Source organism: Mustelus asterias, chromosome 1 (genome assembly GCF_964213995.1).
Source record: "Mustelus asterias chromosome 1, sMusAst1.hap1.1, whole genome shotgun sequence".
In the NCBI taxonomy this organism is placed as follows: Eukaryota; Metazoa; Chordata; class Chondrichthyes; order Carcharhiniformes; family Triakidae; genus Mustelus; species Mustelus asterias.
This window is the reverse complement of record NC_135801.1, coordinates 145,159,512-145,176,240: the sequence shown is the minus strand read 5'-3', so window position 1 is coordinate 145,176,240 and position 16,729 is coordinate 145,159,512. Positions and strand designations below refer to the sequence as shown.

The 16,729-nt window shown below is 40.0% G+C and overlaps 1 protein-coding gene across 4 annotated transcripts in view; it reads right to left on the bottom strand.

Annotated features, from left to right (window-relative positions):
- wdr7 (WD repeat domain 7) overlaps positions 1 to 16,729 on the bottom strand; it is a 660,051-nt gene that overhangs the window by 41,858 nt on the left and 601,464 nt on the right. The window lies entirely within an intron of this gene.

The following is a 16,729-nucleotide window of genomic DNA, read 5'->3' as shown; positions in this document are numbered from 1 at the left end:
AGCAGCACAGTCATAAACTTGGGGCAGGATCTCTGCTTTCCTGATCACTAAATATGCATTGCAAGCAGGAAAAGTAGTTCTGTTCCCTGATATTACTACAAAATATCTAACTTGGGAGGCGATGGCCTAGTGGTATTATCACTAAAAAAATCTGGTATTAAGAGTCCACTGATGACCATGAAACCATTGTTGATTGTCGAAAAAACCCATCTGATTCACTAATGTCCTTTAGGGAAGGAAATCTGCTGTCCTTACCCGGTCTGGCCTACATGTGTCTTCAGAGCCATGGCAGTGTGGTTGACTCTCAACTGCTCTCCAAGGGCAACCAGGGATGGTCTAAAACTAGAGGGCATAGGTTTAAGGTGAGAGAGGAGAGATACAAAAGTCTCCAGAGGGGCAATTTTTTCACACTGAGGCTGGTGAGTGTCTGGAACAAGCTGCCAGAGATAGTAGTAGAGGCGGGTACAATTTTATTTTTTAAAAAGCATTTAGATAGTTACATGGGTATAGAGGGATATGGGCCAAATGCGGGCAATTGGGATTAGTTTAGGGGTTTTAAAAAAAAGGGTGGCATGGACAAATTGGGCCGAAGGGCCTGTTCCCATGCTGTAAACCTCTATGACTTTATGACTCTAAGTTAAAATCTTCCAATTTAACCACATTGTTTCGGTTTTAAAAAAAAATCATTTGTGAGACATGGGCGTCGCTGGCTGGCCAGCATTTATTGCCCATCCCTGGTTGCCCTCGGAGGGCAGTTGAGAGTCAACCACACTGCCATGGCTCTGAAGACACATGTAGGCCAGACCGGGTAAGGACAGCAGATTTCCTTCCCTAAAGGACATTAGTGAATCAGATGGGTTTTTCCAACAATCAACAATGGTTCCATGGTCATCAGTGGACTCTTAATATCAGATTTCTTTTAGTGATAAGGCCATCACTAGATAAGGTCACTAGGCCATCGCTTCCCCAGTTACAGATATTCTGTAGTAATATCAGGGAACAGAACTACTTTTCCTGCTTGCAATGCATATTTAGTGACCAGGAAAGCAGAGATCCTGCCCCAAGTTTATGACTGTGCTGCTTTGAAACAAAGATTTACTCAGAATAGAATTTCTCCAAATTTCCATCTCAGTCCTTGTTTAATACTTCTTCACAGAAATGTAGGCATTGGAAGTTGAAAATGCATTCCTGTTCACCGTGTTCTTTAAAAACTACATACATTGTTGCTTCAATACCTCATTTATTCTCCTGACTAGTTGCAAGTCTACAATTTGCAGAACAATGGATTATGAGGGCACATTAAACAGCAGTACTAACTTCACAATCTTGAGCGTATAACATTAGTTTAATAGTCTGTACCTCTATTAATAAAAGCCCTTACTTGGTTTATTTAACAAACACACACACAAAACGCTGAGTACAGAAAAACACATCCTCATTAATTACAGCTTAGATACCTTTCCGTGCTCTACCATCAACATACATTTTGACGTCACTCGTAGCAAAAAATACTTTTCTCAAACAAAAAATGCAAACCCTCTCGCATGCACAAGAATACACTGTGCAGCTGTTGTTTATAGAGGAATTGTAGGTGCACATGCATTACAGCAGCAATGGCACTAGTGGTTTTGTTTGTGTAGGCTAACAAACTAACATACATTTTGCCTAGCACAGATTGTCGTGATTTTTGCTCCAAAACTGTTCTCTCTTTCATTTTAGTAAAGTCCTCCTGAAAAGTGGCCCGGTTGACAGCTCTTTTTGTTGGGACAATTAAGCAGTGAAACATCCAAAAAGCCATCTGTAACTTCAGGCCCACTGCTCATACCTGGAGTTCTGTAAATTTAAACCATTAATATGGAGGAAAGATAGACTGCCTAAGCAAGGAATTAACCAGAAGTCCAACAGATCAATGCTGGCAGAAGAGGAAGACCACAAAATTAAAAACAACACTGCAGCCAGGAAGAAAGCAAATGCAGAAGTGCTAGAAAATGGCTCCAATTGTTGAGGTGTTGAACCATTACGAATAAAACACCAGTATATATGGGTGAATCGCTATAATCCATGTCCTACTCGTGCTATGCTTTAAACTGTAAGCATGCTCTTCACGCTGGCTATCTCCAGCCTGTTCTCATTCATATCCTGAGTTGAGTCAAGTATTTTCAATGAATTAGTACAACCTGATTAATGAGAATTTATATCTCTTGTCTTGATTAACATGCAGGACCCTCACCGCTAAAGCGAGTGTCAAATATAATCTTTGCGGCATGTTCTTTATTTGTGTAAAATGGCAGATGTTCAACTTTAGTTTCACAAAATAAAGGTTACGGTGAAAACCTAATGATAAATAGGTTTAGTATAGTGTGAAAGGGTTAAAGCTCTGTGAAATAAAGAAAAAATGCATTCAATTGTGACACAGACATCATTAATGTCCAATGAAAGAAGATATCGACAGCGCATTAGGACCATGAAAAAAGAAAACAGGTAAAATGTCACTCAAGGTGCAGAAGAAAAAAAATATTAAAAGATAGCTCCCTGCCTCTGTATTTCAGAACAGGGAGCATAAAGATTTCCCACCATATATCTCCCTCTGGTTTTCATCACTTCAAGATGTGATACATTTAGCATAGTTCAGCTCAGAATTACATGGGCGATTAGAGGAATTTCAAATTGATTGGTCTCATCTATCGACGATGTTAGGCTCCAGTTTCACAGCCTACAATAATTTAAAATGTTGTTCATCCACTGACGGGTGTTGTTCACTTCCTTTCTACTATAATTGAATTTTCTGTCGGAGATGGAGTGGATGGGGGTGGGGGGGGTGGGGGGAATGGGGGAGGGTTGGGAAGAGGAAGAAAAAGAGTCACGCTGACAGCATATTTACAGGTTTAGATTTGAGCTCCTTATTTAAGACTTTTTTTTAAAGCTGTAATTTTGATGAGTCTAAGAGGAGGTGAAATATACTAAAGACAAAGAAAAAAAAATGAACAAAAGGTAAAATGGGATCTAAGCTGTGGACTAGAAGCTGAGAATGGAATTAAGAAAAAGGGAGTGGTGGGGGTTGGGGGGAGGTTAGCAGTGAAGGGCAGAAAAAAATGAAAGAGAGCATGTGGCACCACAATTCATTAACTTTCAGCTTGGCAGCAGTTGGGGATATGTATTGCATTAAAGCGGCACACACAGCACCTGATCTTCTGTCGAGATGGTCCCATGGTGTACCTCCTCCTTGTGAAACTCAGCAAATATACACTGCAGCTATTCCAATATACCTCTCTGACTGCTCAACACGCAGCTGCAAAAAACATTTACTAGGGTACTCTGCTGTATTAACATGTGCCAGATCTAAGAACATTAATGTGATGGGATGTGTGGGTTAGGTTGATTGACCATGCTAAATTGCCTCTTAGTGTCCAAAGATCTGTAGGTTAGGGGTGATTAGTGGGGTAAATACATGGGGTTACAGGCATAGGACCTGGGTGGATGCTCTGTTGGTGAGTTGGTGCTGACTCACTGGGCCGAATGGCTTCCTTCTGCACTGTCGGGATTCTATGAGGTGGCTGAGCAGAAATATCCAGACCAACTGAAATGCACAGCCATGAAACAGTTCTGTTTCTGCACTATTATCAGAAATGTCAAAGTCTCAGCAAAAAGTAGATGTCCTTTTCAATTCAACATTACATTGTCAAATACTCATTTGAAAAGAAATATATCTGCAGCCCATCATAACCTTTCCTCATTCCTTTCTTTGGGTCATCTTGGCCAAGAGGACAAGTGAACAGCAGCAAGATCTCTGTGAATCGTAGGCTTGAGGTCACTATGTGAAATGCAGATTAATTATTTAGGGAGATTTGATTTCTCAATGTTTCCCTTCTTCCCGTGGGGGAAGGGGGTCTGCGGGTGGGAATTATTGTCTTCCTCTTGATGCCATGTGAATAAAACCATTAATGGATCAATTTTAGATATTATTTATTGTTCAATGAATTAAAAACAAAATAAAATCTGTCCAAAATCATGAAGTGCCACACTATAATCCTTCTCTTGGGGGCCTGTAATCCACTGCCAAGTGAGGTGGTTGAGGCAGACATGTTACCGACATTTAAGACTTATCTGGATAGACACATGAACGGGCGGGGAATAGAGGGATACAGGCGGTAGGTCTGGATAGGACAATGCGATTGGCGCAGGCTTGGTGTTCTTTGTCCTCTTTCGTAGCAATTAAAAAATAAAGATTAAAATACTAACTAACCATCGCTATCAGGTGCATTATTCAAAAGGTGACAAGCAGCTCATAAGTAGCGTTGTTTGTTCAGAGTTGGACCTCTAGTATCATCCATAGCAACTGCAAGCAAGTTTAACAGAACAAAAATCACAACATAGAATGACGAAAGGTACAGCACTGAAGGTGGCCATTTGGTTGATCAAGTCTGTGCCAGTTTTTTCAAAGAGCAATCTTGTTAATCCTATACCTGGGTGGCATGGTGACACAGTGGTTAGCATTGCTACCTCACAGTGCTAGGGACCTGGGTTCAATTCCCGGCTTGGGTCACTGTCTGTGTGGAGTCTGCACGTTCTCCCCGAGTCTGCATGGGTTTCCTCCAGGTGCTCTGGTTTCCTCCCACAGTAAGAAGTCTCACAACACCAGGTTAAAGTCCAACAGGTTTATTTGGTAGCACAAGCCACTAGCTTTCGGAGCACTGCCCCTTCATCAGCAGCCACCAGGAGTTGGCACAGCGAAGTAGCTTCCACATCTCCACATCATTCCTCCCACAGTCCAGAGATGTGTTGGTTAGATGCACTGGCCATGCTAAATTTTCCCTCAGTGTACCCAAGCAGGCGCCGGAGTGTGGCGACTAGGGGAATTTCACAGTAACTTCATTGCAGTGTTAATGCAAGACTACTTGTGACACTAATAAATAAACTTAAGACTTTAAACCTGCTCTTTCCTTATATTCATGGATTTTTTCTCTCCTTCGAGTATTTGTCTAATTTCCTTTTGAAGGTGAATATTGAGTTTGCATTCACCACCCGATTGGGCAGTGCATTACAAATCCCAACCACTCGTTGCATAATTTTTTTCCCCCTCATGTAGCCTCTGGTTATTTTGTTAACCACCATAAATCTATGCTCATTAGTTATTGATCCTGCAACTACTGGAATCAGTATCTTTTTATTTGCTCTATTTAAACCCTCCATGATTTTAAACTCCTCTATGTGTTTTGCTCTTACCCTTCTTTGCTCCAACGAGAACAATTCTCCAGCTTCTCCACATAGCTATACATCGAAAACCTCCAACCTCGTCCACGGCTGGGATTCTCCGGTGCCACTGCAGTGAATGGAGTTTTGGCTGAGTGCCAAATTCGCCATTTTCTGTGGCAGAGGGGCAGGTACAGATGAGGTTGGAGGATTTCACCCATAATCTCTAATGCCCGGAACCATTCCCTTAAATCTCTTCTGTGTCTCTCTAAAGGCTTCAAGACCTTCCCAAAACGTGGTACCAGAGTTGAGCTCAAACCTCAAGCTGGGAATAGACTATATTTTATAGCCTAACCTATTTGCTTTTTCACTTTATGCTACTGGTTGAAGGTTCTTACTATCTTTCACAAAGTTTGCGATACTTTCAAATTTTGTGTCAGCTGCGAATTTTGAAATTCTAGAACTAGAGGTCATTAACGTATGATAAAAATAGTGATGGTTCGAGTATTGAAGACAGTTGGAATTCACTGTATATTTCCCTCTAGTTTGAAAAGCAGCCATTCACCTTAACTCTGTTATTTTATCCCTGAGTCAAATTTGTGTCCACGCGACTACTTGTTCTTTTCTGTATGGGCTTCAATTTTGGTAACAAGTCTAATATGTAGCACTTTGTCAAATGTCTTTTAAAAATCTATCTATATAAAGAATATCAATTGCACTAGCCTCATTCACCATTTCAGTTAAGCTAATCAAAAAATTCAATCAATTTTGTGTGTTTTTTTTTCTAACTTGTGTAAATAAGTTAAAATAAAATATTCCCTGCTAAGTTACTGGGATCACCTAGCCAGTGAGGAAGATTTATTAATCACAAGTATGCCTTATTTGTGAACAATGTTATTTTCACACTTAAGATTAATTTAATAATTTACAATTGGAGTGACACTCTATTTATGAATATTTATATTTGTATCTGAGCATTTTCATTAAACATTCACACCAAACTTCACAATCTTTTCTTTGGCTGCAGAAATGATTATGCTTTTCCTCTAAAAGTGTGTAGTTTCACAGTATTGTAATTTGATTAAGTGAAGCCAGGTATTTTATGCTGTTGCTATGCAGTAGCAACATGAGTGATCATTTCCACTCTCTGGATTCTGCCATCAAGCAAAAAAGATGTTCTGCCTACCACACAAATAAGTAATGTGGCATATGAATTTTGGTGCCAGTGCGACACCGGGTACATAGACTGTACGGCCTACGTACAAACAACTGGCAGATTATATCAATCAGGATATCCCTCTGGCTGTCCTAATAGGCAGAGTTGTATCACATAACGTTAGATGTGATTCTGCGATTGGACAGCACTTGCTGAATAATCCTGAGCATGCTATGAATTGCATTAACAACCACTTTAAGGTTATCAGTCAGGCTCGCAATGTGGCTCACTTATGCTTGTTAAAAACTACACATATGCATATGTAGGGACCTGCAAAAGGAACATGTCCATGCATTGTGCCTTTTTGGAACTAGATGGCAGCATGGGAGGGGTGGGGGGGGGGGGGGGGGCGGGGACAATAGTTCCCTGGTGCATTCCACATGGCAATGCCACAATCTGGTTCGATTTATCAACTAATCAGCACCCTTTTCTCATGCAGTATAAATTGTTGCTCTCTTTGAAATTTGACATTCTTGCGTCTTTCCTGATGAGTGCAAGACAAAAGGTTTTGACAACACGTCTCTTTGTTTTTAGCAATAGTCAAGTGCTGTAATAGGGGAAAATATTAAAATAAATTGTAGATAAGGGATATAACATGCTTTGTCTTTCTGGCAAAGCACTCTCGTGTGTTCATGTGAATTACTGCTGAGTAGTGTGGATGGATTAACTCCTGAAATTAATAAATTGGTTAAATGGTGGAGCGGTTGCCTCTATTCTTTTTGGTTGAGAAGATTTTCTGTTTAGAGGGGGATTTCCGATTTTCAGTAAGAATATATACACACTGAAATCAATACTTATATGAAACAAATTTCTTTTGCTATTCATCAGTTTCCCAACTCAGTTGAATTGTTTTGGAAGTGGGAATGCATCTAGCAATATCCTAGTTCAAGGGACTACACCTATGAAAAAAGTAGGCTTCTGTGATGCAGACAGTCAGAGTTGTGATCAGCAGTTCATTCTCACATTTTGCCTCTGTACTTTGCAGAGAGATGCTGTACCTATCCAACATGCAATTTATCTGCTGATGTACTTCAAGTTATTTATGCATCACAATAACAATTGAAATTGGTGACTTGGTAATAAGCCAGACCCATACGTGTACTGTACAAAAATTTGATTTGATCCTTCAGATCACAGTTGGCCCACAGCACTACTGACACATCTGTAAGAACCGGATTTTTATTCAGGCGCACATTTGCTAAATGTATGTATTGGCTGAAATGCAAAATCTGAAACAAGCAGGGGTCTGTGCAGCTAGATAGGGGCCTGGCAATGTACGACTGTGAAGCAGCATTTAATCAGGAAGTTGTACCATTCTGATGATAGTTTAATGTATTTGAATATTTAATTAGCAAAATAATAAATTGGCACAGCCCCTACATTCAGAGTTAACTTAATCTTGCAACAGACCTTTCACTGAGCAGGAACCAACCATAAATTAATGGAGAAATCTCCAGATTGCCTGGTTATTCTTATCCGCTCTATGTTAAGCCATAACTTTAACATTATGGAATTACATTCTGGATTCAAAAATGGCACTGAAGTATTTGCATATTACAAATTACAACATAAATTAGCAAAGAGACATTTAGGAAATAACTTCCTTTGAAAAGAAAGACAAAGAAAAATACTTGGGTAGAAACTCATCTTGGGCAATGAAATAAAACTGCAAAGCAACTGAATATCAGATACTGCCTAGAGCAGGCGGCAACCCATTTTATGTTACTGCCCAAGACAAGTTTGTTTGTCTTTATGAAGACATGTAAAAATATTTCCTGCATGTAAACTTTTTTTTGACATTATGTACTATGATTAATACTATGTTTCCTGCAACATTATAAAAATATGTGCTGATCAGGTTACAGTCCACATAGACTTGTGTACAAAGACGATGCTTGACTGAGTTAACCTAAATTTTTGAGGAAATTAATTTACAGATGAAGAAAATGTGGTAAATGTTGCATATATAGCTTATCACAATTGTTTGATTGGCTGCTATTGAAATGATTTGTTAAGAAAATTCATGCGCGCATTATTAAGGGGAGTGTATTAACATGGAGGGGGGGGGGAAGATGAGGACGAAGAGTAATGAATAGGGCAAAGTGTGCATTTTTCAGATTGGTAAGGGTGAGGATAGTGCTTTCTCAAGGGTTCTGTGTTTTCGCTCAGCCCCCACGCTAACTGGTTACTGAAAAAAAAGATTAATTAAATTTTTCCCTTTACATCATTTGAATTAAATAGCACCATCATCGTGGAAATACATCCCAAGGAACTTCATAGGAATGTAATCCAACAGTTATCAACAGTAAACCAAAAAAGACGATATTAGGTCAGCTGACTAAAAGCTGTGTCAAAGATGTAGATGTTATGAGGAAGCTTAAAATAGGAGAGAGAGAAGAGAGTGTTGGGAAAATAATTCCAGAATTTAGGGACCAGATGGGTAAAGGCACAACCATGTTTGGCCAGGCAGCTATAGAACTAAAGATTGCCAAGTGAGTGAGCCCAAGGAGGGATTTGAATATTAGGATGAGATTTTACAATTGAGCTCTTGGTGAACAATGTGCCAACATAGGTTCACGAGCACAGTGATTGGTAAACAGGGTTTGATACAGGATTAGGATACAGGCAGCGGAGATTTGGATGAGATTAAGTTTATGTAATGCTAAGCATACTGTAAAAGCACACGTGAGAATTTACATTCTGGTCAGGAGAGCATTTGGAAAGTCAGCTCTGGAGGCAGCAAAAGCATGCAGGAAGGTTCGAGTCATCAGGGACAGACACACACGATGTTACATAAATGGAAGTTGGCAATCTTTGTAGTAGAGAGGTTACAGGGCCTGAAGCTTAGTTCAGTGTTAGATAGGATTCCAAGGACTGGTTCAGCCAAAGACAGTTGCCAAGGAGGGAGGGTCAAATCAGTAATCAGGGGACAGAGTTTATGGTGGGGTCTGGAGACAATGGTTTTAATTTTTTTAATGTTCAACTCAAGGAATCCTGGCTGGATGTTGGACAAACAATCTGACAATGCAATAGAGGGGTCAAGAGAACTGATGGTGAGGTAGACTTAGGTGTTATCAGCATACATCTAAGCTTAACACCTGTTATTGGAAAAGTGCTAGAATCCATTATTAAGGTGGTAGTTGCAGGATTATTTATAAAACCATAATACAATCAGGCAGAGTTAACAAGAGTTTGTGAAAGGGAAATGGCATTTGATACATTTATTAAAGTTCTTTGAAGTTGTATTAAGCAGGGTGGATAAAGGGGCACTCGAAGATGTGGTGTATTTGGATTTTCAAAAGGCATTTGATAAGGTGCCACATAAAAGGTTACTGCATGAGAAAAAAGTTCATTGTGCTGTGGTGATACATTAGCATGGACAAAGGATAGATTAAATTACAGGAAATATAGTCAGAATAAATAGGTACATTTCAGATTGCCAAACTAACTGTTGGACGACCACAGAAATCAATACTGGTGCCTTAGCTCTTCACAATCTTTATTAATGACTAGGATGAAGGGACTGACTGTATTGTAGTTACATTTGCTGACACAAAGGTAGGGAGGAAATTGTGAGGAGGATACAAGGGACAGGATTTTCCTGTCCACGGGCCTTGGGTGGGAATTTCTGGCCTTGGGGCAAACATGGACAGAACATCCTGCCCAAGGAGTCTGCAAAGGGGCACAGATAGGTTAAGTGAGTGGCAAAGTTTTATAGATGGAGTATAATGAGGGGAAATATGAGGTTGTCCATTTCAGCCAGAAAAACAGAAAAGTAGAATATTATTTAAATACAAAGAGACTACAGAATGCATGTAGAGGGGGATCTGGGTATCCTTGTACATGAGTCACAAAAAGGTAGCATGCAGGTACAGCAAGTAACTAGAAAGGCTAATGGAATGTTGCCCTATATTGCAAGGGGTATGGCCTATAAAGGTCAGGAAGTCTTGCTATAACTGTATAGGGCATTGTTGAGACCTTGCCTCGATGACTGTTTACAGTTTTGGTCTTCCTACTTAAAGAGGGATTTAAATACATTGGAAGCCGTTCAGAGAAGGTTCATTAAGCTGATTTCTGAGATGACGGGTTTGTTTTATGACAAAAGTTTCAGCAGATTGGGCCAGAATTGTACGCTCCCCCGCTGGTGGGTTTTCAGGCAGGGGGAGAGCATGAAATCGAAGGAATGGGATTCCCACCGAGTTCCTGCCCGCCCTGAAAACACACAAATTTTACTCTAGTGTAGGCAAGGTCTCAGATGGAAGTCAGTCTTTGCCCCAAATGAGGCCCCTAAGTGGTCAATTAGTGGCCACTTAAGGGCCGTTTCCCACACAGCCTCAATGTTTAGACTGGCAGGAGGATTTTTAAAAATTTGTTCATGGGATGTGGGTGCTTACTTCTTGCCCATCCCTTAGGGCATTTAAGAATCAACCACATTGCTGTGAATCTGGAGGCACATATAGGTCAGACATGGACAACAGATTTCCTTCCCTGAAGGACATTATTTTTACTGAATTCAAACTTCACCATCTGCTATGATGAGATTCTCTGGATTACTAGTCCAGTGGCAATACCACTACGCCATTGCCTCCCTTGCAGGAGATCTTGCATGGGGGTAGCCCAAAATTCAATGGACTTAGATCTCGGGTGGACTGTTGGAGAGGTGGGTGGACGCCATCAGAAACTCCCTTATGTAGTTGGGTTCCTCCATCTTAAAGTCTAGCGCCTCCGGATCCACCCCCCCCCCCCCCTTCTCCAAAACCCTGACCACCTCTTTGCACCCTTTCCAAGCCTTCCTTACCCTTCCCACCCAGGGACCCCTTAAACTTACCTTGGCTCCAGTGGCTGGACTTACTCTGATTGTTCAGCAGCTGTCTAAGGCAGGACTTCCTTGTGAGTGAGTGGAGGGAAGCCCTGCCTGCAGCCACGTAACACTCATTCAAGTGCAAAATGGCTGTGGGGCGCTCAGATTAGGCGGGGATTTGATCCTCATTGACTATTTGGACAGCGTAAAGCAAGGCCCTATCATCAAAAAACTCAGGTCACTGAAATTAGGAGAAGAGGTGACCTTATTGAAAAATACAATATTTTGAGGAGGCTTGACAGGATGGAAGTTGAAAAATGTGGCATAACTGGGGGTACAATTTAGAAAAATAGATTGTCTCCAATTTAAGACAGATGAGGGGGTATTTTCATCTCTCAGAAGGTAATTAGTCTGCCAAATTCTCCTCTACAGAGAACAGTGGAACCTGGGTCACTAAATATATTCAAGGTTGAGTTAGATTTTTGATCTACAAGAGAGTCAGAGACTATGAGGGGCAGGCAGAAAAATGGGACTGAGGCCACAATCAGAGCAGCCATGATCTTGTTGAATGGTGGAGCAGGCTCGACGGGCCAAATGGCTTACTCCTGTTCCGAATTCTTATGATGTTATGAAAGCAACCTCATGTCTTCTGGATGATATTGCCGAGGGGCAACATCAGATCAGAAATACAAGGCAGCCAAGAATAGATCCTCAAGGAACTTCAGAGATAACTGCAGATTTTAAGAACAGAAGTTGCAATTCCCATTTGCTTAGGCCTTCAAGGGGCTTATCTGAAGATATGTTTTAAATAAATAATTAATTGATGCGCACAGCTGCCAAGAAAATTAAGTCCATTAAGCATGAATTACTGGTCAGTTGAACATAAGATCATGAAATCTATGAAGGGATTTATCTGAAAAGTGTTGGTGCAGCTTTAAACCCTCTTAAAGCGTTTTTTCAAAAATTATGAGCAGCATATGTTATACAAGTTAGCCAGGACAAATAACACAGATTTATTTTTTTTACAGACAGGAAGAGAGTATGCAGTCTGCAAGCCCTTCTCAATTTCATTGACCAAACCTGAACTCCCTTTTTACTCTTCACTTCCTAATTAATTTGTGTCATGTAGCATTTGAACCCTTCACCACAGTGATCAATTTCCCTAAAAGGTGTTCAATTGGCAGGATAAGATGGTAAAAGTAACATTAGTTCTTATAGGGTTAATATTAATATACACGGAAAATCAACATGTATTTATAGACACTGTGACTGCAATTGAATGACTATAGAATTAATGCTAATAAATGTCAGTATGGATTTCTTTACAAATATCACAGCCTCTTGTTGAAGCTAATTATTTATTTATAATACAATTTGGATCCTCCAAATATTATTTTACATTTCCATCAAAAAACCCTTAAAAACCATGAGAATCAAGAACATTTAAAATTTCACTATGATCAGTAGTAATCTTTTTCTACTTTGCAACAAGGCGATAATTAGGGACGTCTCCGCTAAACACACAATTTTGCCAAAACTGAAGGTTGGGAAATTGATACGCTGCTGTAAATAAATACTGAAAAGTATAACCTTGTTCGGTATTTTTCTTACACCGAATCCCTGTTGTTTTCTGGCTAAGTGCCGCAGCATTTTTCCAAACACAAGCTTATCTATGGTTTTGTTTAGCTAGGAAGCAACAAGGGACTTCTTGAGAGAACAATTTTCACAAAATTGGAATAAAAACGGTAACTCTTAGTCATAAATAGAGTGGCCAGGAAACAAAAGGAAATAAATCTCATCCTGCTGAAGCACATGTTTAAATCCTTTTTGGAATCAATGTATGAGCGATAATTTAATTTATTGGGTTGCAAATATTAATTCAAAAACAGATAAAGTCATTTAAATCTAATAAACTGGAGAGTATGAAAATCTTTTAGGCCACATTAATTTTTGCTAAACTCTAAAAACATTTCCATTTATTCCATAATCTTTCTCTAAACATCTTGAAAATCCAAGATACATTTCGCAATGGGAATTCACAACATTTACAACCTTGTAGTGCTAAACATACTACAAAGGCACTACTCATGCTGTTTTAAGTACAGAAAATGAAACAGAAATGAAGAGCCCAAAGAAATAAATAACAGAACCTTGTAACCAACACAATTAACAAAATGGCTAATCAATGTGGGAAGCCATTTAGCCATGTCAAACCAGATTACATGCAGTTGTTTAAGAATTCACGTCATCAATAAATATATTTGGACTGCAGTTACTCGGTAAATGTTCTTAGCTGTATTTGACCATTGCTCTCCCAGATCAACAAACAGCTCAATGGATGTCGCTGAGTTCTGGCTTTACAGCAGGTATTATGGCAACCACTTTCCAATTCACTGCAAGCCATCAATTATCTTTATCACGCAACAGTATCTCATCTCAGTTCATTATCAAGATGGAGTCTTATTTTAGCCAGTCGGCAAATGTCTGCAGCCCTATCTTTGTCAGAACTGGTTACAGTGCCAAATAGCGACTGAAAGACTGAAATGATCAATAATCATTATCAAATTGTGGTCAACATATTGCGGCTCGGACGTTTAATGAAACCTTGACAGTTTTGCTAGGGCCAGAATTTAACCTTTTAGAGTACCTTCTCACCATTCGAGTCATCTAAAAAAAAAATAGCTATTTAATTTTTTTCCCGTAAGAAGGTATCTGTGCTTGGAGAAGCAGAAGGGAGGATCCCATTGTTGTGGTCCATATAAGAACAAACAACATATACAGAACTGGGAATGAGGTTCTGCTGGGAAATTTGAGGAGCCAGGGTACAAATTTTAAAAAAACAGAACCTCAAAGATAATAATCTCTGGATCACTACTCATGTTTGTACAAACGGACGTAGAAGTAAACAGAGTGAAGGTTTAAATGTGTGTCTGAAGCAGTGGTGTGGGAGACATCAGTGCTGTGGGAGACATCAGTGCTGGGGAAAGGGGGAGTGTTTCATTGTGACAGGCTCCATTTAAACTGGTGAAGACCAGAGTCCTGACAAATCAAATAACTTGTGTGGTAGTCTAAAGAGTAAAATCAAGTGTGTGAAGTAGAATAGCAATTTGGGTAAAATGAAGCATTCTGTGCCAGGAAGGGACAAATAGTAATTAACAATGGTAATAAGGACATCAGCGACTACTGCCACGTCAGGGAAAAATAGAAAAAAGATGAAATTAAAAGTTATTGCATTAGAATGTGCAAAGCATTTTTAAATTCGTTCATGGGATGCAGATGTCACAGGATAGGCCGGCAGTTACTACCCATCCCTAATTGTCTTTGAAAAGGTGGTGGCATGCTGCCTTCCTGAATCACTGTGGCGCAAGTACATCCGTCGTGCTCTTAGGGAAGGGATTTCCAGCATTTTGACCCAGCAACTGTGAAGGAAATAACTGAACACCAGTACCACCGGAGGCTCAGACTTTCCTCACTAAGTGGATACTGACATCTCCAGCCTCCCGAAAGAAGAACTCCTTCTAAGGTAACACGCACTGCCTGTATTGGTCAAGGTAACAACAGTCCTGAATTTCTTTGCCTCTGCCTCCTTGCAGGGATCTGCTGGTCACATTTGCAGAATTGCACAATGTGCTCACAATTGCATTTCATAGTGATGGATGTCATGTCTGCCAGAGTTACATTGTGCATATTAATTGCACTTTGCCCACCTGTTGAGGCCAGTTAGAATGAGTGGACACTTGGATTCTCTGCTTTGCCTAGATTCTCAAGTCCAGAAAGTCACAGATGGCCATCACACAGGTGTGAAATACACATGTGACTATCAAGGTGCCCAGTGATGCTCAGTCATTGAGTGTATTCAAGGCTGAGATTAATAGATTACCAAGAGAAATAAGCAATGTGGGAACAGGGTGAAAAAGCGGACCTGAAGTTCAGCCAGATCTTGCTGAATGCTGGAGCAGATTTGAGGGACCGTATAGTTTACTCCTGCTCCTATTTCTTATGAACATATTATGAAACAGGCTTTTTTATCAGTTATACAATGGCAGATTCAGATGAACTGAGAAACTGAGCTGTCAGAAACTAAACTTAAGTGTTAGATATTAGCATTCTACAGAGATTTTAGTTTATAGGAAACAACTGATAAAACTGGATTATATGTGTTGCATGCTTGCTTGATATAAAAAACAACATTGATCCATTTGTTAACACAAAATAATCAATGATCCAATAGTCATTATCTAGTCACACAAATGCAGCAAAAGCTGATCAAACAGTTTTGAAGGAGTTAGGGCAGCCCCCAGAAAGATGGAACTGAAAAATGAAGTAAAAACAGAAAATGCTGGAAATACTCAGAATATCTGACTACATCTGCGAAGCGAGATACAGAGTTAACGTTTTGAGTCTGTGAGACTTCTACAGAGCTAAAGAGAGGAGAAATGTGTTGGATTATCTACTGAATAAGAGAAGTTGGAGCAGTTGGAACAAAGTAGGTCAGTGATGGGTGGAAGCTAGGAAAGATTGCAACAAAGATGTGTAGGGCATGAGACAGAGGAAGTGTTAATGGCAGTGTGAAGGACTATAGAAGCTGCTGATAGTGGCATAAAGGTAAGCTATCAGAATGTGTTAATAGGAGAATATTCTATGAAAGCAAAACTTAAGAACAAGTGGTCCACTTGGTTTACATTGGGCTTCACTGGAACATTGCAGCAGGCCCAAGGACAGACATGTGAGCATGAGAACAAGATGCTGAGTAGAAATGGCAAGCGACAGGAAGGTTGGGGTCATGTTTGCAAATTGAGTGAAGGTGTTCCACAAAGTGGTCACCCAGTCTGCATTTAATCTCCCCAATGCAGAGGACACCACGTTGAGAGCAGTGAATGCAGCGGATCAAATTAAAAGAGGTACAGGTGAAAAATCGCTGAAGAATTACCCTGGCTACAAATCTGTGAACGTGAAAACAAATAGCAACATTGGATTTGTAACTTTGGTATGCGTACAAATGAAAATGAAGTGCATGAGTGATTGAAGTGCAAAGGTAAATGTTGCAGATAAAAGTTTTATTTCCCAGAGGTACAGGAGACATTTACATCAACAATGATGCATTATGGTTCCTTTTAATCACTTTTATATGTCATGATTGTTAATTTATTATAGGGATTATAAATCTAGCAAAGTGACACATGGGCATTAAATAGGTCAGCTGGATCATTGGAGCCCCAAAAATCATCTCAGCAGTCAAACTCCCAAGTTAACATCGAGCTCTGCCACTCCAGTTCAAACCAGCATTCCAATCATCACCACTCCCACTCTCCCCCAGCCATTTTGATGCATTCAACTCTATACCCTTCCAACAAATCCCTTTTAAATTCAGAGATGGTTAGGAATGGCATTGATGGGAAGTGGGGGAGGGGGAGTTGACTCAGTGCTGATGTTGGCAATAAGCGTGGATATTTAGATGGTTGGGACATGCATTTTGATTATTTTGTATATGTGTGCTTATCGTCTGCTTTTTCCCAGGGTGG